Consider the following 23,380-nt stretch of genomic DNA (forward strand, 5'->3'; position numbering starts at 1 on the left):
GCATGTCACTGGTAGGGACAGGACATTGCAAAGCTCTGGGTGCAGCTGTTGGGAGGGACTTTTCTCTGCGATCCTGCTGGCTTGAGTCTTGGAGGGTGAGGCTGGGGAGGTCCCTGAGGGTGGAGTGCTCGTGGGAGGGCAGGGTGCAAGGGCGCTGTGGGGGGCCAGGGCAGGCTTGGGGCTAAATGGGCAGGCTGTGGGTGCTGCAGACTAGGAAGGATTCCTGGTAGTTTGGGTGTAACTTGAAATTCTGCCATTTTCCATCTTATCTCATCATCAGAAGGAAATCAGACGAGAGTGTGAGCTCATTCTAATAGAAGTAATTTTTTGCCCTCTGGTTCCTATCAATTAAATTCTCTTTTCTGTTGATCACCTTCAGAGACTCTCTGAAAGGCCTTTCTGGGCTGAATGGCACAGAGCTAATTAGGCCAGTAAGTACACATCAAGCGCTGTCCCTGCAGGGGCCACAGAACAGCTGCTCAGCCTGGGGCACCACTTGGCTTGGATTTGAAGCCCCGCCCTGCTATTAACCACCTGTGTCACTGTGCTTGACAGTCTGAGCTTTAACTTTCCCATCCATAAAATGGGAACGATACCAGTGCCGACCCACGTATCCAATATCTACTAGACGTCACTCCTTGCGGATGTAGACGAATCTCAGATCCACGCTGCCCCCAAACTGAACTCGACACCTTTCTTCCCCACCCTGCTCCTCCGTCAGCGTTCTCCAACCTCAGTGAGTGGCTCGCCACCAGCCAAACCCCACACCTGGATGCCTAAGGCAGAAAGCTGTAAACTGAATTCGAGTGTCACTTCCTCCAGGAAGTCTTCTTTGATCACTTTCATCTCCTTGTGGGTTAGATATCCCTCCAACAGACTTCCATGCCGTCATGTGCGTGTCTCTTTGACATACTTATGTTTTACTCATCTCTTGGTGTATCTCTCTCACTAGATGGTGAGGCCCTTGAGGGCAGGGACATCTTAATCCTCGTAGAATCCCCAAGACGGAGTGTAGGACCTGCTTGCAATAGTCTGCGAGAGTCTAGATCTCTGTTATCTCCATCATGCACACTCCCTCCCGCCCCAAATAAACAGATAATTTATTTGAAAGCCTTGCTTCATGTGTATTTGTTTTTGAGAGAGAGGGTGAGCACAAGCGAGGGAGGGGCAGAGAGAGAGAGACACACACAGAATCCAAAGCAGGCTCCAGGCTCTGAGCCGTCAGCCCAGAGCCCGACGTGAGGCTCAAAACCACGAACCGTGAGATCATGACCTGAGCTGAAGTTGGACGCTCAATCCACTGAGCCACCCAGGCGCCCCTTAAGTTCATTTATTTATTTTGAGAAAGAGAGAGAGGAGAGAGAGAAAATGTGTGCAAGCGGGGGAGGGGCAGAGAGAGAGAATCCCAAACAGGCTCTGCACTGTCAGCTGGGAGCCTGACTGGGGGCTCGATCTCAGGAACCACGAGACAAAAGCAAGAGTCAGACGCTTAATCGACTGAGCCACCCGGGAGCCCCATCAATCTGTTCTTTATAGCTAACAGTTTGTTTCTTGGTTTGTTTCTCTCTCTATTTTTTTCCTTTCCTTGTTTGGTTTTTTTTTTTTCCGTTTGTCTCTTAAATTCCACATATGAGTGAAATCATATGGTATTTGTCTTTCTCTGACTGACTCATTTCACTTAGCACTGTGCACTCTAGCTCCAGCCATGTCCTTGCAATCGTGTGTTTTTCTTTTCTTCTTGCACTACGTCTAATTGATTCCCAAGTCCTTCAGCCTTTTCCTCCCAAGCTCGGCTCCCGCGTCAGCCCCCTCAGGGTCCCCCGCCCCGTGCAGCCCCCGGCCCATGGCATCAGTGCAAAAGTTGGTTACTCCGTAATCACACTCCTTTCCTGCCATGGGAAATGTTCACGGCCCTCTCGAAGGACCGGACCGGGGCTCCTTAGAGGGCACCGGCCCCATTTACAATCCCCTTGCCTGCCCTCTTCGCCTCACCGGGGGCTCAGCTCAAGAATCTGTTGTACTGTCCCCCAGAGCCCCGCCTGCCAGTCCCCTGCTGTACGGATCCAGGCAGGGCCTGTGGTTTTGCATCTTTCTTCAACACAGGACCGAGGCCCTCGCACCTAATACCTAGTAGGTCTTCAGCCCATGTTTGGTCTCTTTCCCGTGGCTCTTCTCTTAACTTGTAGGCCTACTCAGCACAGGGCCTGTGATTTTAGTAAGTCACTTAGGCTCTGTCCTTGGCGTGCTCATGAATCACGCTGGCGAGTGGCCCTTCTGGGGCTGACACATTAGAGGCACTTTTTTTATCCATTTTACTGCTGCCATCTGTGTGCGGGAGTGATGAGAATAGCCAGCCCGGACCCGTCATTTCCAGGCTGTTTGCAGGTGCCTGTAGTACTCCCCTAAGCCATCTTCCCCTGGTCCTTTGCACAGGAGACCAGCCTCTCAGGTATGCTGTGCCTTCCCCCAGAGGGAGCCTCAGGTGGGCGGGGAACAGAACCTCAAAGAGACAAAGGAGCCTGCAGAGAGTTTCCCCCCACCCTTCACTTTGGGCCCCCAATGTATTTCCTCTTACTGGACATGTGTATATCAAACCCTATTTTGCAATTGCCTCCCAGTTTCAGTTTGTTTATTTATTTATTTACTTATTTTTCAGAGAGAGAGAGAGGAGAGCAAGGAACAGGTGGAGAGAGGGAAACAGAATCCGAAGCAGGTTCCAGGCTCTGTGCTGACAGCTCAGAGCCTCGTGCTGGCTGGGCTCGAAATCACAAACCTCGAGATCATGATCTTGAGCTCAACTCAGACGAGACGTTTCACCGACTGAGCCACCCAGGCGCCCCAAAAGATCTTATTTTTGAGTAATCTCTGCACCCAGCGTGGGGCTTGAACTCACAACCCCAAGATCAAGAGCTGAGTGCTCTACCAACTGAGCCAGCCAGGTGCCCCTACGGTTTCGTTCTTTTTATTTTAAGTTTATTTATTTTGAGAGACAGAGAGAGAGTGTGAGGAGGGGCAGAGAGAGAGGGAGAGAAGGAGAATCCCAATCAGGCTCCGCACTATCAGCGTAGAGCCCAGTGTAGGGCTCGAGCTCATGAACTGTGAGATCGTGACCTGAGCTGAAGCCAAGAGCAGGTTGCTTGATTGAGCCGCCCAGGCGCTCTTCAGTTTCTTTTTTTTTTTTAACGTTTATTTATTTTTGAGACAGAGACAGAGCATGAACAGGGGAGGGTCAGAGAGAGGAAGACACAGAATCTGAAACAGGCTCCAGGTTCTGAGCTGTCAGCACAGAGCCCGACGCGGGGCTCGAACTCACGGACCGTGAGATCATGATCTGAGCCGAAGTCGGCGGCTTAACCGACTGAGCCACCCAGGCGCCCCTTCAGTTTCTTAATTAAAAACGTAAAACAGGGCTGCCTGGGGGGTTCAGTCCGTTAAGCGGTTAAGCATCTGACTTCAACTCAGGTCATGATCTTGCAGTTCATGGGTTCGAACCCCGCATCAGGTTCTGTGCTGACAGCTCAGAGCCTGGAACCTGCTTCGGATTCTGTCTCCCTCGCTCTCTGCACCTCCCCCACTCACGCTCTGTCTCTCTCTCTCTCTCTCAAAAACACGTAAACATTAAAAATAACTTTAATAATAATAAAAAATAAAACAGATTTGTGTGAAGGAGGCATTCTGAATCTGACTAGGTTCCCCTGGGCATGTACTATTTCACCCATTCTCCAAGTGTGCTCCCTGGACCAGCGGGGACCAGCAGGGACCAGCAGCATCTGCTGTGCCTGGGAACTTGTGAGAAATGCAAATTCTCAGGCCCCGCCCCAGACCTGCTGACTCAGAGCGTCTGGTCCAGGCCTGCAGTCTGTTTCAACAAACCCTGCAGGTAGTTCTGTGCGTCTTCACGTTTGACAAGCACTGAACTAACCTGTAGCTCTCAGCGTTCAGAGGAATCAGCTAGTTCTGGGAGATTCCATGCGAATTCAGACAGGGACGACGCATGGCTTACTTTCTTTTTAATTCAAGCCGAAACCAGCGGTTCTCAGGTTTAGCTGCCCTGGACTCTTCTGGAGGGTTTCTTTCAAACACAGCTGGCTGGGCTCCACCCCAGAGTCTCTAATTCAGTGAGTCTGGAGTGGGGCCTGAGAATCTGCGGTTCCAACAAGGTTCCTAGTGATGATAACCATGTAATGCTTGTCTGGGACCCACATTTTGAGAACCGTTGCCCTGAGAAGTTTCCAACATAAATGCTTGCCTGACTGATGGATATCAGCACAAATACTGTGTATTCAGCATTTAGGTCAGGATCATATTGGTTGAGAGCCTACTCTTTGAGGGCTTAAAAAAAAAAAAAAAAAAAATATATATATATATATATATATATATATTTGTGTTTTTTTTAAGTCCAGAAGCTCTTAGTGGCAATATCTCATTGTCCCTTAGCTTCCTCATCTGTAAAATGGGCAGATCATGGTACTTACCCCCCAGCCCCCCCCCCCCAATTGTTATGAGGGAATCTACCAAAACCACCTAGCCCAGCACCTGGCACACTGTTCCATCCTTTCTGGAAATTACCTATTATGATTATGGTCTCATATTTGTGTTGGACCAGGAAATTGGTGCCATAAGTCGTCCTGTGAATCCCAGATGATGAAGACTTATAGGAAAGCTGAGGAATGAACTGCGTTCTGTGCTGAGCCCAGGAGTGGGGAGACAGCTGTTTTTAGCCCAGTGGGGTCGGGTCTACATGCCCTCAGCCACACCGGCGTGGCCCGGGGCCTGGGGGCCCAGAGACGGACAAAGAATTAAAAAAGTGCCGAAACAGTTGCTCAGGTCAAATTTTACTATAGTTTGGCTTGTAAAAGTAATTCGTGCTCCTTGTAAAAAAAACCCGATACGTTAAAGGCCTCTCCGTCCTTCTGGATGGCTGTCGGCGACCAGTGGCAAACAGCGTGTCCCATGTCCTTCTCCACTGCCTAGGAATAAGTTCAGCTTCAGAACTGATCCAAGACTTCCTGCTTTGGTCCTCGGAGAGGTAGTGTAAGGGACATGAACTGGTCTGGGTGACTTTTGCGACAAAGAAAGCTCTCCTCACACTTGTCCTGAGAATGGGATGTCCTGATACTGAGCTGGCCTGGAGAAGTCTCTTCTATTCCTGCGGGTTCAGGCCAGAGGTGATGGGGGAAGTGTAGTCTGGGCCCCCTGAGGAGAGGGCTTCTCTAGCAAAATGCCTCCGGGCAGAAAAGAACCATCTGCTTCATTTCAGTGACAAACCTTCTCCGCTCTCTTGACTGGCATGTCTCAATTCCCACACCTCTTCACTCACAGATGCCTGCAGTGCAGCCCCTGACCGCTGGCCCACAGGTCCCAGACCTTGCCCCGGCAACAGGAACAGGTGCCCGTTGCAGAGCGAGGCTGTTGGGACTCACTGGGAGTTGCCCTGTGACCCAACAACTGGTGCTCACCTGTCCAGCCAGCCGGAGGGAACGCCCTTCTGCAATTTTTGCCCTGTCCTCCCTCCGTTGACAATGTCTGCGAGGGCTGGTTCATGCTCTCAGGAGACATAGGTCCCATGTGACCCCAGTGTGCCTGGCCCAGCCTCCTCTCTGGCCTTGGCTCCCCCTGCAAAGGCTCCCACCTCTGAGCCCTCACACCTCTGTTCTCTGGTACCTCTTGTCCATTCTCCCTGTTCCCTCCTTCTGTGTCAGCTGAGATGCCTGTCACTCCTGGGAGCCTCCTATGTGGCTCGCCAGCCCATCAACTTGTCCCTCACTTTCTAGAAGCGCCCATCCTTTCGTAATATGTTTAGACACAAACCGGGTGAAATTATAAGTATTCTTCTGAAACTTGCTTTTTCCCTTCAGCATTTATCTTGCCCAATGTCCTGAGAGCTCCCTCTTATCCCAAGGTCAGGGTGTACCCTGAGGGATGGGATGGGTCCCCTGTTGATAGACACTAAGTCGTTTCCACTTTCACCATGACAGAGTGTTGCAAAGAACGTTCTTGTGCACACATCGCCCCACAGATGGGGAAGACTAGTCTAGGATAGGAATCTGAAGGTAGATTTGCTGGGTCACATGGTACATACAAAGTTTACACCTTGAAAAGAAATCCCAAAGTGCTTTCCAGAACCTAAGTACCTGTTTACGCTTCTACCAACTGTGAAAGGGCCCTCACTGGTGCTCAAGGCTGGTGGATTGGAGCCCCAGCACGTTGTTTTAGGGACCTGTTGTGCGGCGTCTCCCAGCAGCCTGGGGGCCGGCACTTTCCCCAGGGCTTTTCACTCCTTCCCTCCGGTCAGAGGCTCAGGTCTCCCGGGAGCCAGAATGGCTTGGGGGGGAGGGGGAGGGGCTACAGCTGAGATGCGGAGGGGAACAGGAACCGGAGGCCTTTAGTAGTTAGTGAAAGACCCCTTTGTTTTGCTGATTGACCCGCTGGGGTTTTGACATGCTTTTTGTTTTGTTGTGTCATTTCTGTGGCTTTGGAAGTGGCAGGTGCCCAGAGAATGAGCTTGTGAATCTGCTGGTGGTAAAAGAATGTAGCAGGTGAGGCCCCTGCTGGTGGCTGGCAGTAACAATGGCTTTAGCCCAAAGTCTCCTTTCCCTACATTCACATATCCATCCATTAATCAAGCCATTCATTCATAAGATAATCGCTGAGTGCTTTCCATAGGTTGGGCGCCGTACTCGGCTTTGGGATCCAGAGTCATTACACAGATCCAGGTTTGGGAGGGCAGCACAGAGAGGGGTGTCCTAGCAAAGACCCCAAAGTAGGAAGGAACACAGAGCGTGGAGAGAGGATGTTCAAGGGTAGGCGGGGGCTGGATCCCTAGGCTTTGAAATGTACTCCCAAGGCATTGGAAAATGACTGAAGAATTTTAAGCAGCGGCGGAGAGAGTCACAGAGTTTGATTTGTGATATTAAATGTTCCCTCCATTTGCACTGGGATGTGAGGACCCAGTTGACCTCCAGCTTGGAGGAAGGAGTCTGGCGTCAACCCTGGGACACAGAATCCCTGGGTTTCTGTTCCTCTGGATAGTCTGAATTCCTCCCAGGTTGGGGCTAGGATGAAATGACTGTGGCCTTGAAACCGGGCATGGGCTGGGGAAGAGTGGGGGCAGGAGGCCCCGGTTCCGGCAGCCGGCCCCCAGGGATGCAGGGCCAAGGACGGGGCCCTCTGGTAGTCCTTGCAGAAGGAAAAGAGCCCGGAGCTACGAGACAGGCAGCTGAACGGGCCTGAGGCACCGGGGCTCCCTCCACACCACTCCTCGCTGCCCACCCTCCCACAGAGAAAGAGGGCAAGGCTTTCTATATTCTCTAGGCTGAAGCTTTCCAGAACCCGATTGCAGAACCCATCTGATACCACAACCTGAGCTCCTTCCCCAAGAACGTGAATCACCTCCCTCAATGCTCAAAGGGGCCTTGCCAGAGGGGGATGCGCTCGTCATACAGCAGAGGAAGCTGCCTCTCTGAGCAGCTGAGTTGCCCAAGCCCTGTACCTGTGAGGGTGGGGCCAGGGTCTCATCGGGGATCTCTTCCCCCTTCTCTGGCCTCTCAGAGGCTTGGCATTAAAAACCTTTGCAGATGTCTGACCTGGGAATACCTGTGGGTCCCCCAAGCCCTTCACCTCCTCCTCGGCCGGGCCACCCGTACTCACTGCCCTGGTGGCCAGCCCACTAGATCCCTCAGAACGCAGGAAAAGCCAGTGCCTTGTCACCCTGCAGGACGCGAGGTCATCGGTCCCCTCACTGGACCACGCGCTGCTGGAAGGCCACCCTCTGCTCTGATTCTCCTGTCCTGGCTCCCCCACCACCCTGGAGATTGGCCTGCCATACAGGGGACACTGTAACATTTGCAGGGGTCGTGGAGAGACCCTTGGCAGGGACTCTGGTGACCTGGGGTTTTTCAGAGTGACCCAGTGATAAGTGAGCTGTCCGTTTCTGCACCACAGCCAGGCTGTCCTATATTCTAGGAGTGCAGAGATACAGGCAGGAACGAGCTTACCTGGAGGGCAGAGGATATAGTAGTTCAATGCATGGCCTCTGTCTGGGCCCACATCTTGGCTACAAGCTAACTCTCTGAGAGCTTGGACAAATTGCTCACCTTCTCTCTCTCTCTCTCTCTCTCTCTCTCTCTCTCTTTAATGTTTATGTATTTATTTTGAGAGAGAGCACGAGCAGGGAAGGGGCAGGGAGAGAGAGAATCCCAAGCGGCCTCGAAGCTACAAGCGTGGAGCCCGATGTGGGGCTCAAACTCACAAACGGTCAGATCATGGCCCCAACCGAAATCAAGAGCTTGGCGCTCAACCGGCTGAGCTCCGCAGGCACCCCAGCTCACCTTCTCTTTGCCTCAGTTTCCCCATCAGTAACTGGAGATGTGCTAGCACCTATCTTACAGTGTCATGGTAAAGATGAGGTGAGTTTACATGTATAGCACGCTGAGAATAATGGCTGGCAAATACGTTGTTAAAAGATAAACTGAGGCAGAGCGAAAGTTTTATGAGTTTATTTGAGCAAAAATGGATTGGAAGCAGGCAGCATCCAATGTAGCAGATAGAAAAAGCTCCGAGGAGTTGTGCAGGAGACTTTTATAGGCAGAAGAGGGGAGGAACAAGGGAGTTATGCTCAGCAAAAAACAAAAAAACAAAAAAACAAAAACCCAGGTTGGTTATTGCAAAGTCACTCTCCCTGAGGGGAGGGCAGGGGTCTGTTGGACAGATTACGTCACTAGCGCTGCTCAAGGGATTCCTGACTGACTGGCTGAAGATGCCGTTTCTGGGAGAGCCAACACTGTAATTAAGTTTAGTCTTGGTTTGGTGCGGCTTAGCATAAGTGACTGGGGCTTAGCCTAAGTGACTCCATTTTGGCCCTTGTTTTTGTTTGTTTGTTTGTGGTTGTTTTTGTTTTTTTAAGATTCAATTTAATTTTTTTTTTTTTTTTTTTTTTTTTGGTAATCTGTACACCCAACATGGGCTTGAACTCCAAAGGCCAAGATCAAGAGCTGCATGCTGTATGGACTGAGCCAGCCAGGCACCCCAGGGCCTTGTTTTGTAACAACAGAAACATTTGTTTTTCTTGCTTTGCCCTTCAGAGACTCAGAGTTTGGCAGAGGGACTGATGTGCAATTGTAATAGCATAGAATACACTCCCAAAGAGGGGACCAACTATTCTGCGCAGACTTGGACCCCACTTTTGTGAAGCTGTGGACGCTCCAGGGATGTTCCCATTTTAAGCTTCTGACACTTTCTGATTCTTGGGAAAGGACTGCTCTCTATTGGGGGAAAACCACTTCAAAGTTAAAACCAGAAATTCCTTTCTTTTTTTTTTTTTTCTAATGTTCATTTATTTATTTTGAGAGAGAGAGAGAGAGAGCCAGCACAAGCAGGGGAGGAGCAGAAAGGGGCGGGGGTGGGGGGGGTGGAGAGAATCCTAAGCAGGTTCTACACTCTCAGCACAGAGCTCACCCTGGGCCTTGATCCCACCAACTGCGAGATCGTGACCTGAGCCGAAATCAAGAGTTGGATGCTTAACTGACTGAGCCACCCAGGCAACCCCCCCGCCCCCCCCCCCCGCCACAATTCATTTCTGAGCTGAGTTTTTGTCTGTGAGCCTAATCGTCCTATTCATAACCACAAATGGCTGTCCTTCCTGGGAGCAGAGTTGCCTCTGAGAAGGTGATTCTGGTGATAAGGGAAGAGACCCAATAATCAGCAGGAGGGAGAGACAGTTTACTGCCCTCCTGGGGCCCACAGAAGGCTGGGGCTGGGTCCTTGTGGAGAGTCCTGGTCACAAGGAGATGGGCACAAGATGGTTGGCTGGTCCAAGGAGGAGGGCAACAGACCAGACCAGAGAGTGCCTCGTGGGCTGGCAGGGGGGTCCAGTGGGCAGTCCACACAGCAGGGGGACTCCTGGCCAGTACAAAGCTTTTCTGTTCTGTAATGTAATTCCCACCTGCCATTCCCAAACCTTTCTGGAAAAGCTTGTTTCTCTGGTCCCAGCCATATTTGGAGGAATCACGGAGGATACTGTGCCTGAGGCTGGTGGCAATGGAGTAACGAAGCAGTAAGAGGTGGCCCCAGGAATGTGTGCTGCAGCCAGCTGCAGTGACAATGACAGCAGCTGACTGGATGTGTGGAACCTGAAGACAAAGACCGCCTCAGAATCACTCCAGGGAGACAAATCGGGCCTAGCTGGCCTTCCTGAGGCCTCAGCTCACTGTTCCTTGAGCACCAAAGGGAGGGGTGACCTTTCAGGCTGGAGAACCTGTGGAATCAGGAGTGACTCAGCTGCGGAGTGAGGAAGGTCAGGGCTCAGGGAGGGCTGCACCGAGGAGCGGACTCGTAAGCAGAGTTTTGAAGGATGAAGAGGAGTTCAACAGTGAAGCAGGTGAGCGGAGCTATTCGTACGGCTCGCCCCGCTTTCCACCCATCACCCACCACCTGGGAAATTCACGCTGGCCTCTGAGAGACCCCCGAATTCCAGCAGGACTAGGCCCCCACCCACTTGGAGCAGAAACATGGTACCGCTTCTGCCTTTTCCAGTCGTCTGTGGGGAGGGACAGGTTTCTGGCTCCCTTGGGCTCCACTGGGCTTTACAAGGCTGGCTACGGACACCACTGAGTCCTAACCTCAGGCACTTCAGATTCAGCAGAGTGCTTATAGATTGCTTTTGTCAAAATGTGTGAATTCCCCCGGGGGCAGAGAGATTTATTCAGTCTTTGCTGCGTTTGGCTTTTATTTGCCGTTACCTGCAAAAATATATTTCTTGGGCCCGGTTCCCAGAGGAGCGATGTTAGGTCATTACTCCGTGAATTGTTAGGCCGTAAAGGAACCATTCCTCACTCATCCGCCACTCAGCACCGGTGGCTCGGCAGCCGGGTCATTGCAGGCACTCCTGTGATGGCCATCTGTTGCGGTGGCAGCCAATGATGGCAGAAAGTGGACACTCGGGAATTATCTGTGGGTGCACATTTAACCATTTCTCCCCTGCCAACCGAGCCAGCCAGCGGAGGAAAGGAAACAGAAGGAGGTGGCCGTTCAGAGTGTATCAGAAACTTTGAGTCTCTCTGCCCACGACCCCTTGAGGGGGAAATAAATGGGGACCTGGTGCTTTTTTGCATTCTTTCCTCTTCTGACGTAGGCAGCGGGGTCTCAGGCCACCGGGACGGGTCAGTGTCAAGGCTGGACATAGACCCCCAAAGCAGGTCAGCAAACTTGGGTTATTTCTGATGGGGTCGTTTCCTCCCCCTCCCTGAGCAGCCCCTCCCCAGTGGGCACTCTTCCCCATCGGAGCTCCCCTGACCAAGGTCCTCTTGCCTCAAGGCCTGATGAGGGACAGCGGGCACGATGCTTAATTCCAGAGAGACGCCGATGCCTGAAACACACATACTTGTGCCCTTTCCTACCAAGGATGCGTCCATCTTGAGGATTAGCACAGGTCTGCGTAGTTAAACCAGTGGTTCTCAATCAGAGCCATTTTGGTCCCGCCACCCCCACCTCCCGAGCGCATTTGGCAACGACTGGAGACATTTTTAAAAATTTTTTTTTAACATTTATTTATTTTTGAGAGACAGAGAGAGATGGAGCGTGAGCAGGGGAGGGGCAGGGAGAGAGGGAGACACAGAATCCGAAGCAGGCTCCAGGCTCCGAGCCGTCAGCACAGAGCCCAATGCGGGGCTCGAACTCACAAACCACCAGACCATGACCTGAGCTGAAGTCGGACGCTCAACTGACTGAGCCACTCAGGTGCCCCTGGAGACATTTTTGATTGTCACAAGAGTGTGGAGGGGGTTCATTGGCATCTAGAGGGTAGAAGCCAGGGGTGATGCCACACATCTTTTAATGCATAGGCCTCCCCCAACAAAGAATCATATGGTCCCAAATGCCAACGGTACCCAGGTTCAGAAATCCCGAGTTAGAAAAAGATGGATACCAGCCTGGCTAAAAAAAAAAAAAAAAAAAGCTGCCTTCTGTCCCTTCAGAGAGGGGTGAGCTCGGGAGAAGAAGGACCTGGAAGGCAGGGCAGGAGAAGAAGAACTTTGCATCCTTCCATCCTGTTCTTGGTTTGCAGGATGATCAAGGACTCCTTTGGGAGCAGTGCTGCCCCAAAGAACTTTCTGTGGTGATGGGAATGTTCCACACTTGTGGTCCGCTAGCCGCTAGCCACATGCAGCTGTTGGGTGCTTGAAATGTGCCTATGAGGGCTGAATTTTTTATTTTATCTATTCTCAATTACAATTAAATAGCCCACAGGTGGCTAGCATCTACCCTAATGAAAAGTGCAGTGTTAAAGCCCTCAAAACTGCTCTCTGGGTGTCACGCCCGCTGGGGGGATGCCACCTTGATAATGAGGTGTTAATGGCACAGGGGGAGAAGCCCAGTCCTCCTGAGTGACGGGGCTCAAACGGAGAGTGGACAGCACAGGACTACTGCCCTTGCAGCAGGGAGGTGGCCCTGTGCCCTTGTATCTGTGTGGAGAGGCGCCACTGGGCCACACCGAGGGAGGCAGCCCGAGCCCACGCAGACCTGGAAGCCAGCCGCTCTGTGTGCAGAGTTTGCGCTTGACTCTGTCCCCAGGAGGCCTCACGAGCTTTTAGGAGACCTCACTCCTGGGCCGGGCATGGAAGAATAACCTACTGGGGCAGAGGAGGGGTCATGTCTGGCCAGATGCAGAAAGAGCTGAAGTCTACAAGGTTCCCCAAACTGGAGCCCTGTCAGGAGGCCCATGCAGGCTCCACTGTTCCTGTCACCCCCCCCGAGAGAGGGCAGCACAACTCCCCCAAGCCCGGAAGGGCCCAGAGGTGAACTTCCGGCCTCACTGAGCGGAGGAAAGCAGACCAAAAGCACAGACACGTTGATGGCGGTGAGAGGCCCTCTCAGGCTCCATCCACAGCGTAGATTTCTAGATTTATTTCATTTAGAGATGGCTTTATTCTTACCATAATATATGAGCTTTGCAATACAATATTAATGATGATCACAGGGTGAGGGTTAAATCCCTGGGCAGAAGTTGGATTCTGACAGAAGAGATAGGGGGTCAACTCAGTCTGTTTCTATTACTGTTCATAATAGTAATGTGGGTTTTGTTTGTTTTTTTTTTAACATAGCATGAGCATGGAGGCTTCAAGAGGGCAGGGTACGGGCCTATTTTGTCTCCTTCAGCAGCCCAAGCGATAAACAGTCCCATCTGCCCAGTGGATGACACGGTCAGGCACTGTCAGGTGCTATAAGTGGGCTGATGTTTATCACCCGATTACTTTTGTCACAGCAGGAGGATGAGCAAAGGGAGGGAGGCCCAGGGCTTCAGTGACCTGCCAGGGATGAGCAGGTTAGTCTGTGGCAGGGCAGGGAGTTAAATCCCTGTGTCTGCCCCCCACCATACTACTTCCCAGCTGCACCCTATGGGGACAGAACTGTCACTATGACCCACGGCTGCACTGTGGTTCTGGCAGCCCCATGCCTCCCGGGAGAGATTGATTTCAAACCTCCTGGGAAGGCCTGAGCTCCTTTCCCTAACTTGACAGAGAGGCCAAGGTGAGAGATGCTTAAAGCTAAGCTTCTGGAAGCCATTGCCCAGTGGAACTTACCCTGAAAGAGCCAAATGAACAGATCACATCTCTGCAACAAGAACAGACATCAAGGGGAAAAGAAGATTCTGATTACAGAACTCTGAATTTACTAATAGCATCCCCGAGAAATCTTTTTCTGTGAAGTTGAGTTGAGTCTAACTTTGTTTTCAAACGCTAACTCTGACAGCATTTCCAGAAAAGAATTCTAGAATGTTGTTTGATAATCCAATCTGGTGTCACCTTCAGAAAAATTTGCTTATGTATTTCTGCAGAAAGGGAGGTAGGAGGGGGAGTCCAGCAGAAATGGGTGGGAAGAGGGAAGAGTATGCTATCTGCTCAGCTATTTCAAAGAAACGTCCATTCCCAATGTGTTCTAAGCACAACTGTCCCAGTGAACTATTGCTATAGAACCACAGAAACGTGGGAACTTAGCAGCTTGAGACAACTGGTTTATCATGCTCATGGACACTGTGGGTCAGGAATTCAGACAGGGCCCTGCAGAGGATGGCCTGTCTCTGCCCCATGCTGTCTGGGCCTCACTCATGGCCAGGACTTGAGCAGGTGCTGCAGACCAGAGCTTCTGCACAGGGATCGTCTGTGACCCAGAAGCTTCCTTACATCATGGCGGCCACGGGGGCTGCTCAGACTTCTTACTCAGAAGCTCAGCCATCCAAACACAGGTGGCCCAGCAAACAAGGCGGAAGCCAAATGGACTTTCCTGACCTAGGTTTGGAAGTTACTTTGGGTCACTTCTGCCACGTTGTTTTGTTGACAGGCTAGTTACAAGTCCACTCAGGGTCAAGCTCAAGGGAGGGGCTATAGACCCCAACTCTCAAAGAATCTGTAGCCACGAAAGAGAACAAAGAGTGCTGAATCAAGTCACCAACGGGCTGATTAAATAGATATATATTTTAGATTAATTGTCTTTATTCTTTTATTGTTTATTCATAATGTCGATTTGAAATTTATTTGTTTATATATTTATTTATTATTTTGAGAGAGAGAGAGAGAGCGTGCGTGCAAGCATGTGTGTGTGGGAGTGCGGGAGGGACAGAGGGAGAGGGAGAGAATGAATCGTAAGCAGGGTCCACACTCAGCTTGGAACCCGACAAGGGTCTCGATTTTACCACCGTGACATCGTGACCTGAGCCAAAATCAAGAGTCGGACGCGTAACTGACTGAGCCACCCAGGTGCGCCAGAATTTCCTTCCTTTTTAAGGCTGAATAACATTTTATTGTAAGTGTACGTTGTATATTGTTTATGCATTCATTTGTTGGTGAACAGCTGGGTTGCTTCCATGTTTTGGCTTCTGTGAACAATACTGCTATGAATATGGGTACACTAATACCTCTTTGAGCACCTGCTTTTAATGTGGGGGGCATATACCCAGAAGTGGACTTGGTAGATCATATAGAAATCCTATTTTCGATTTTTTGAGAAATCTCCATACTGTTTTCCATAAACCCTACACCAGTTTAGATTCATGCCAATTTCATCACATCCTCGCCAACATTGTTATTTTCTGCTTTTTTGATAGAAGCCACCTCAATGGGCATGAGTGATGTAATACATTTTATTTATATTTATTCCTGAGAAAACCTCCTGAGATACAAACTATGGTTCTCATCCTCAGTCTGACAAAAAAGAAAGCTAAGGAGTGGAGAAGCTGGGAGGTGAGAGTGCCAGAATACAAATCCAGGCCTGCCAATCCCCAGTCCCCTTCAGTGGGACTGGTTGCAGTTTAGAGTCCCTCAAAGTTCTTCAGTTCTGCTGGGAACCCCCTCTCCTTCCTTGTCTCTCTTCCCATCTCCCGGCACCTGGCACCGATCCTGCAGTCTGAACTCACTGGCTGAGGACACGGAACTGAGGTACTAATCAGACCCAGTGATGCCTCCCCCCCACAACTTTACCAACCAAGGGAAGCAATACAATGTGTAGTACAAAAGCACCAAGGCTATGAATCAGGGCTTGTGGTCGGAGGCTTTGTGCATTTGCCCAGGGACTCAACCCCTCCAGACCTCAGTTTGCTCTTCCATAAAATGGGAGGATACAAAGTGAGATCAGGAGGAGATAAAATGAAGTGTCCAAGTAAGATACACCATAAACCTTATGGTATTGTTAGTCTTGGTTGCTGCTTTGGGGGTGCGTTCCTCATAAGGGCTTCTGCTTTCCCCTGCACTTCTGGCAGGTTTCTGTCGCTGGGCTCCAGCTCCGTCCCCCCTGTGGCTTAGGAAGGGGAGAGCGCTGGCCTCGGTCATTCTGTGCTTTTTGGACACAGCACAATATACATAGAAAGACCGTGTACTTTGTATGCCCACAGCTGGCATTCCATTCTGGCTGTGCAGCTGAACAGCCGTGACACTGCCTCCGTGAACCCTCAGTTTCCTTGGCTACAATACGGGGTTCAAAATGTCATTTCACGGGGCTGCTGCATGTTAACGCCTCACACTTGCCCAGGGTGGGCACGGCGTCTGAACGCTGAAGACGTCCTGTAAGTGCTGGTTTATTTCCCCTGTACACGGAAGGGCAGCGTGGTCTGAAGTCCCAGGTGCTTAGCGGGAAGCAAAGCTGGGAGGGATTGCACTGCTCCCCCTGGGGTGGGATCCCGCCTGGGAGGTCCTGGGGAACCAATCCATTCTTGATTCTGCCCTGCCACCTCCTGGTGCATTTTTGAGCTGCATTCTGGGAGGTGGAGCCCAAGTTCAAGGTCCTCTAGGAACAGTTGAAAAGTGGGAGTTAGGGGCTTGGGGCTGGCTCAGTCGGAGAAGCATGGAACTCTTGATCTCTGGGTCATGAGTTCAAGCCCCGCTTTGGGTGTAGAGATTACATGCATATGTACATAAAGTGGGAATCAAAGCATCCCTCTTTGCCTCCAGGCCCTCACCACCCACTTAATTATTATTTCAATTGTTCCTCCAACGCCTTTTCCCTCCCCTCAAGTCCTAAGAATGTGCTCCAGCAGGATACACAGCACTGTGAGACTGTGGCTATACCAAAACACGTGGGACGGTGCTTCCTCAGTGGGCTTTCAGAACCTAGGAGGAAGAGGGAAGAGAGAGAGAAGGGGAGAAAGGAAGGGGCCCGTAGGTCTGGAGGAGGAGGGACAAGCTTGACCGGGGGGGGGGGGGGGGGGGGGGGGGGGCTGATTCCTTCCTGAGAGGGGAGCCATCTTGTCCCGCCTTAGGGAGGGGACCAGATGGTGGGGGCCTTCTCCTTCATGGCACAGAAGTTCTGTTCACCCTCCCAATGGTATCCTGAGCTCTTTCAGCCCCAGAACAGAAGTTGAGGGGTTCGGATACCTTGTGGAGACGTGGGAATCTCTTCCCCCTTGACAGAGACAGACAGACTCTGAGAGGGACCAGCAGGCAAACAGCCTGTCTGGTGCATCTTGGGGTCTGGGATGCTCAGGGCTAGTGCCTTGAGTATAATCACTCGGTTAGGATGGTGACTGCCAGATCAATGTGTTCTAATCCATTACCATCATTTCCATGTTTAAAATTCTTTTTTTTACGTTTATTTAGTTTTGGGAGAGAGGGAGAGACAGACACACACACACACAGAGTATAAGCAGGGGAGAGGCAGAGAGAGAGGGAGACGCAGAATCTGAAGCGGGTTCCAGGCTCTGAGCCGTCAGCCCAGAGCCCGATATGGGACTGGAACTCACGAATGGTAAGATCATGATCTGACCTGAAGTTGGACGCTTAACCGACTGAGTCACCCAGGCGCCCTGATTCTTTTTTTAATGTTTATTTATTTGGGGGGAGGGGCAGAGAGAGAGGGAGACAGAGGATCCAAAGGGGGCTTTGTGCTGACAGTAGACAGCCTGATGTGGGGCTCGAACTCATGAACTGTGAGATCATGCCCTGAACCAAAGTCGGACGCTAAACCGACTGAGCCACCCAGGTGCCCCATCATTTCCATTTTTGATGTTCACTTGGCCCCAAATGGTCAGTGGGAACACTATACCTTTTTGACAAGACCCCAAGTAGCCTGTGGTAGTTCCTTTGTTTCTGGTACCAGATGTCTCAGATTCACTTTGTGCCTTCCATCCCAGACCGGGAGCCAGCCATTTCTCCAAGGAGGCCTGGTTCCGAGTGGGAAACCCAAGCCTCCAGCCGTGTGTCCAGCTGCCTTGGCTTGAGGCCTCTTAGCCCTTCAAGGGATCAGAGCCGTGAGGATTCCGCCCCAGCTGCCCTTGTTCCCCCGAACTGTTGAGTGTGGCCCGGACCAGCTCGGCAGCCCGCGCCCCTGCCTCCCGGCCTGAGCCACAGCAACCCCTGTCCCTCATGCTCCCAAGGTTTGGCGGAGGCTGCTGAAAACCGCTCCCAGCCTGCGGCTCCCCACGCTCTCTCCTAAAGCCCCTCACGGTTGTCTCCTGGAGAAGAGAGGAGCGGTCGTCACCCAGCAACGTTTTCCAGAGAAATCCCCTTGCCCTCTCCCTGACCTCTGCTTTCTCTAAACTGCTTTTGGATGCCTCCTTTGCAAGGCTCTCGGACCGCCCTCTTTACATGAGGTGTCTCCTGTGGCCTCAGCCAAAATGGAAACCAAGGTGGTTCTTCTTTCTTTCTTTCTTTCTTTCTTTCTTTCTTTCTTTCTTTCTTTCTTTCTTTCTTTCTTTTTAAGTTTATTTATTTATTTTGAGAGAGAGAGAGATCACAAGCAAAGGAGGGGCAGAGAGTGAGCGAGTGAGAGGCTCCCCAGCAGGCTACTCGCGCGGTCAGGCAGAGCCCGACATGGGGCTCGATCTCGCCAACCGTGAGATCACGACCTGAGCTGAAATCCAGCGTTGGATGCTCAACCGACTGAGCCACGCAGGCGCCCCCAAGGTGGTTCCTCTTCAACAACCTTCTCACTGCTTCAGGCCGGGTTTTGCCCTCCTCCTGTGCGGGCTGGAGGCCGTTCTGTCCACGCCAGCCTGTGGAGGCGGCTGTGAAGCCCTTCCTGTGGAGGGAAATGAAGGCCGCATACACCGCGGCAGGTGGAGAAGGGACCTGGGCCAGGAGAGAAGGGATGGGGGGAGCTGTGTTCTCGGGAAAGCCCCGGAGCCCTGTGCTCCCGGTACCACCAGCACCCCTGCAGCCCTCTGAGCAGCCTCATTGTCTTTCCCCAAACACTGTGCCTGACTTCTTGGTCTGGAGGCCTCTGATTGGCTGGTGTGGTTTCACGTGTCCTTCACTGAACCAATCGGATGTGTAGTGCTCTCGTTGGCCAAGCCTGAACCAAGTGCCTTCTCTGGAGCCGCTTGGGCCGAGAGGGGAGAAGGGGCGGAAGGGGAAGGAGGGGGGTGGTGTGGCTCCCCCGGGGTGGGGGTGGGGGTGTTGGCAATGGGGAAGGAAGCCTCACTATCTGATCCCCATGAGACCAGCTTGGAATTCCCTCCGAGTCCAGCACGAGCGGACACACCATCCCCCTTCCGTGTGGGCTCTGGATGTATTTTGCACCATGTGGCGGACCCACAATGGTTTGCGATTTCTGAAGGGGAATAGAATTTTAAATGACGAGAAAACAAGTTCTTTGGTGTCACTCCTGTCATGGTACTGCGCAGCAAGAGCAGCTAAGTGAGCAGTTCCCGTTGGCAGCCAGTGCTGTGGCTCCCAAACTCTTGGGATGCAAAGTCATCTATGTGAAAAAGACCAGAAAATGCAAGCTGCGTTTGTTGACAGATTTTCTTTTCTTTTTTAACATCTTTTAAAATGTTTTATTTATTTTTGAGAGAAAGAGAGAGAGAGTGGGCGAGCAGGGGAGGGGCAGAGAGAGAGGGGGATAGGGAGAACCCAAAGGAAGCTCTGAGCTGTCAGCACAGAGCCCCATGTGGGGCTTGAACTCGGAAACCGCGGGATCGTGACTTGAGCGGAAGTCGGACGCTCAACTGACTGAGCCGCCCAGGCGCCCCCTGTTGACAGATTTTCTTGACTGTCTACACGTCCAGCTTCACACAGAAGCTGACCTGTGTTTCTGCTTTCTTTAATGTGCCACTTGGACCTTAATTATTTTCAACTTCCTGGCACACCTTCTGCCTTTGGAACTAGAGGGGAAAGCAACTTTCTTTCCACTGGGGTTGGTAAGGTGCTGGGATGTCACCCAAAGGTGCTGTGGGACATTTTCATCTTCTCATGAGAAGGATATCTGAGACCAAAGGCAACTCAGGGAAAAGCAGAGGCGAGAGTTGGAGTGAATCCAATCTGGCACCATTAACGTACCTGGATCAAGCTATGCCTGAAGCTGATGGCTCTACCCAGAACTCTTCATTGATGTGATTCTCAGTACAAACCCAAAGAGCCCTGAAAGTTCAGACTTGTCCTTTTTCCTCTCGTTCTTGATACAATCATAGAATTTAGCGTTGGCGGAGACATTCGATATTTGTGAAGTAGATGTTGACCAACCTGGACTGTTCTATGTCAGCCCTTACACTCGACACCAGGCTCCACAATGAATCAGTCATGGTTCATGCCCACAGGGAGCTCCTAATCTGGTTAGTAGCAGGTTTTCTCCCTGATTCTACCCGGATTCTACATGCTCAGTTTTATTTATTTATTTATTTGTTTGTTTGCTTGTTTGTTTAAATATGGGGCTTGAACTCACAACTCTGAGGTTCAGAGTTGCACGTTCTACTGCCTGAGCCAGCCAGGTGTCCCTAAACGCTCAATTTAAAACAGTGGACTTAGAGCCTGTGTAATTCCTGCGAAGATTCCTCCACTCTGCTTTCAAATTGACTTCACTCTTTGTTGTATTGTCCCTTCGTACCCGCACCCCAGCCTGGGGAAAAGAGAGAGGAAAGGACAACAGAGGGGGGTCGCTGGCTGGCTGAGGTCTGGCCATGAGAAAAACCACAGTCTCCTACCGGCCATAGACCAACACTCCCACAGTGATGCGCCTAGCGTCAGCTCATGTGACTGATCTGTGGAAAGTTCGTGAAATCAGCTATGTAAACAATGAATCATTGTCCCGGGACAATGCAAACACCACACAATTTAAACGTGAGCGTTGAATTAGAGGTCCAGCTGGAGACGTGTGAAGGGACTGATACAGAATTGAAGTGATGTAACAAGAGAAGCCATGCACCAGCCCCTTGCCCACCCTCTCTGGGCTGGACGTCCCCAGAGGGCAAAAGGGCTTGGATGGCCAGCTGTTTGTTTAGCAGCTATTAGGTGAGCCGCTCGGAACTGCCAGCACTGAAGCGTTTTGATCCATAAACACAGCAATTTCATGGGGCCCAAACTATTCCTGCTATAATCTTGCAAAACTGGGTATTCACAGGACAGCCTGTGCCGATTGATGACGTACAGTTGAGATATTCTGGGATCCTTCAACCACGAACTCCGAATTTGCTGTCAAGGGGACATTTTGGTGGTTGTGTAGACTGGGTCCGGCTAAGACGCCGCCGAGGGTGGGACCGACCTCAGGAGTGTCACCTTCTCACGCTGCGTGGGGGTTGGCGCGGGGGAGGGGCTGCTTGCCACGAAAGACTGACAAAATCTTGTAAAATCTCCCTCTCTGAGCCAGCCTTTTGAAAAAAGTGGTTGTTGTGTGTGTTTTGTATCCACGGTCCCTTACTGGCTCTGCTTCCCTGAGCAGCCCATGGCCAGGAGAAAAGGGGAGAAGGGGGTGTGAGGGGTGGGGTCATCCTCACAACATTCCATTTATGCACAGAACTAAACAGACCGGCACAGAGTTGTTACAGCGGTTCAGGGTTGGCAGCAGGAGGAGGGGAGAAACAAATGGGGATTACAGGTGTTGTTAAGAAAGACAGTCCCCAGGGGCGCCTGGGTGGCTCAGTCGGTTAAGCGTCCGACTTCAGCTCAGGTCACGATCTCGCGGTCCGTGGGTTCGAGCCCTGTGTTGGGCTCTGGGCTGACGGCTCAGAGCCCGGAGTCTGCTTCCGATTCTGTGTCTCCCTCTCTCTCTGCCCCTTCCCCGTTCATGCTCTGTCTCTCTCTGTCTCAAAAATAAATAAACGTTAAAAAAAAAAAAAAAAGAAAGACAGCCCCCAAATGGGGGTATCTGGGGGGATCTTGGTCTGTTTCAAGCTGAGAGGAATCAGAAGATCAAGAGTGCTTTGGAAGGGGGAGGAAGGGTGTGGGGTTGGCAAGTGGGGTGAGGGGATCTCCTTGCTTTGGCTGGGCTCCCCAGGCCTGCTGCTCTGGCAGGAAGGTGGCACGTCTGTCTGGGCAACGCTGCCATCTTCCCGGAGGGCAAACCTTTGGCAGCCTCCTCCACCCCCTGTCTGGAGCATCTGGCAAAGCATGGAACGAGACGTGGAATGGAATGGTGGGTGAATTTTGTTTTCTTCTTTGCTTTTTACGTATTGTGTGACATTTTCCCAAGAGGATCCCATATTGCTTTTGTTGTCAGGAAAAAAAAAGGCAAATATAATAGTTCTTTTCTTTTTTAAAAATTTTTTAAAATGTTTATTTATTTGAGACAGAGAGAGACAGAGCGTGAGTGGGGGGGAGGAACAGAGAGAGAGTGGGACACAGAATCCGAAGCAGGCTCCAGGCTCGGAGCCATCAGCACAGAGCCCAAAGCGGGGCACGAACTCACGGACTGTGAGACGGTGACCTGAGCCGAAGTCGCTCAACCCACTGAACCACCCAGGCACCTCGAAGTAATGGTTATTTTCAAGCAGCGGCAATAGGTAGTTGGGAGACGAGATGGAGAATCCAAGGAGCTGGTCAGCAAGAAGTGCTACGTTGTGGGGGGGACAGGCCTTGAGGAGCCTGCCCGGAGCAGTGCGGTCAAGGTAGGACTACCTTGTGTGTGCGAATCCTGCTCTGAACTGACAAGCTCTGGGCCAGGGGCAGGAACCGCTCTGTGCCTCAGTGTCCTCAGATGTGAGCTGGGAGACATAACAGTGTCACCTTGTGGGGCTGTGGTGGGGCTGACAAGGTGTGTAAGGGCTGAGAACCGGGCAAAGCATGGGGTTGGAGACCACCTTGGACCTGGGGACACTGAGATGGGCTTGAAGGGACAGAGATGATACAACAATACGATGGGGGGGTGGGTGCTGCTTTCTGGGTGCACGGGAGCCAAGGGAGTCACCGGTGAGGACTCCATGCTGTCCACTGCCACCCCCCACTGGCCCACCGACCTCCAGCTGGTCCTGTGCTCCAGGCTCCATAGCTGATTCTAGACGTCGCCATCACCGGCAGCTAGGGTGGCCCACCTGGGAGGTGAGGGGTTCCCTCGGAGTCACACAGTGGGGACGGAGACTAAGCCCAGGTCAGGAGCTCTTGCTCTAAGCTCACACCCTGCCACCTGCCTCTGCACGGGCAGAGAAGGGACTGCGGGGGCATCACCAGCCATGCTGCTAAACAAGCCAGGACTTTACCTTACTCTCTGTTGAGTCGATTTGAGTTGAGGTCTGAGAAGCAGAGGCTGCAGGAGGTGAAGTTCATCAGAGGAGGGGAGGGGGGCTCTCGGCTCTGCCTCCTCCCCTCCCCGCTGGGGTTCTGCTGGTGTCTCCTCAGTGGGGAGGAGCCACCAAGGTCCGGCCATGGCCCGCATCCACTTGACAATGCCTGTTGGGCGCTCCTGCGCGACAGGCCCTCCCTGGACGCTGCCACCAACTTGGATGAAAGGGACAAGGGAGAGAATGGTATTTGTTTATTCATCCGGCTGGTGAGCGGATGTGCAGCGCTTCTGTGTGCTGGGGCCTGAGCCTTTCTCTGGCCCTCAGGTGGGACCCCTGCTGTCACCTCCACTATCACCCAGCCCTCCCCTCCCCCCACTTATAAAATGTGCTGGCCTGGGACCTTCAAAGCCAACAGCTAGACTGGTGCCCATCTTGGTCGTGGGCGGTGACGTGAATTCAGCCCCAAGC

The sequence above is a fragment of the Acinonyx jubatus genome, chromosome C1 (genome assembly GCF_027475565.1).
Source record: "Acinonyx jubatus isolate Ajub_Pintada_27869175 chromosome C1, VMU_Ajub_asm_v1.0, whole genome shotgun sequence".
NCBI lineage: Eukaryota > Metazoa > Chordata > Mammalia > Carnivora > Felidae > Acinonyx > Acinonyx jubatus.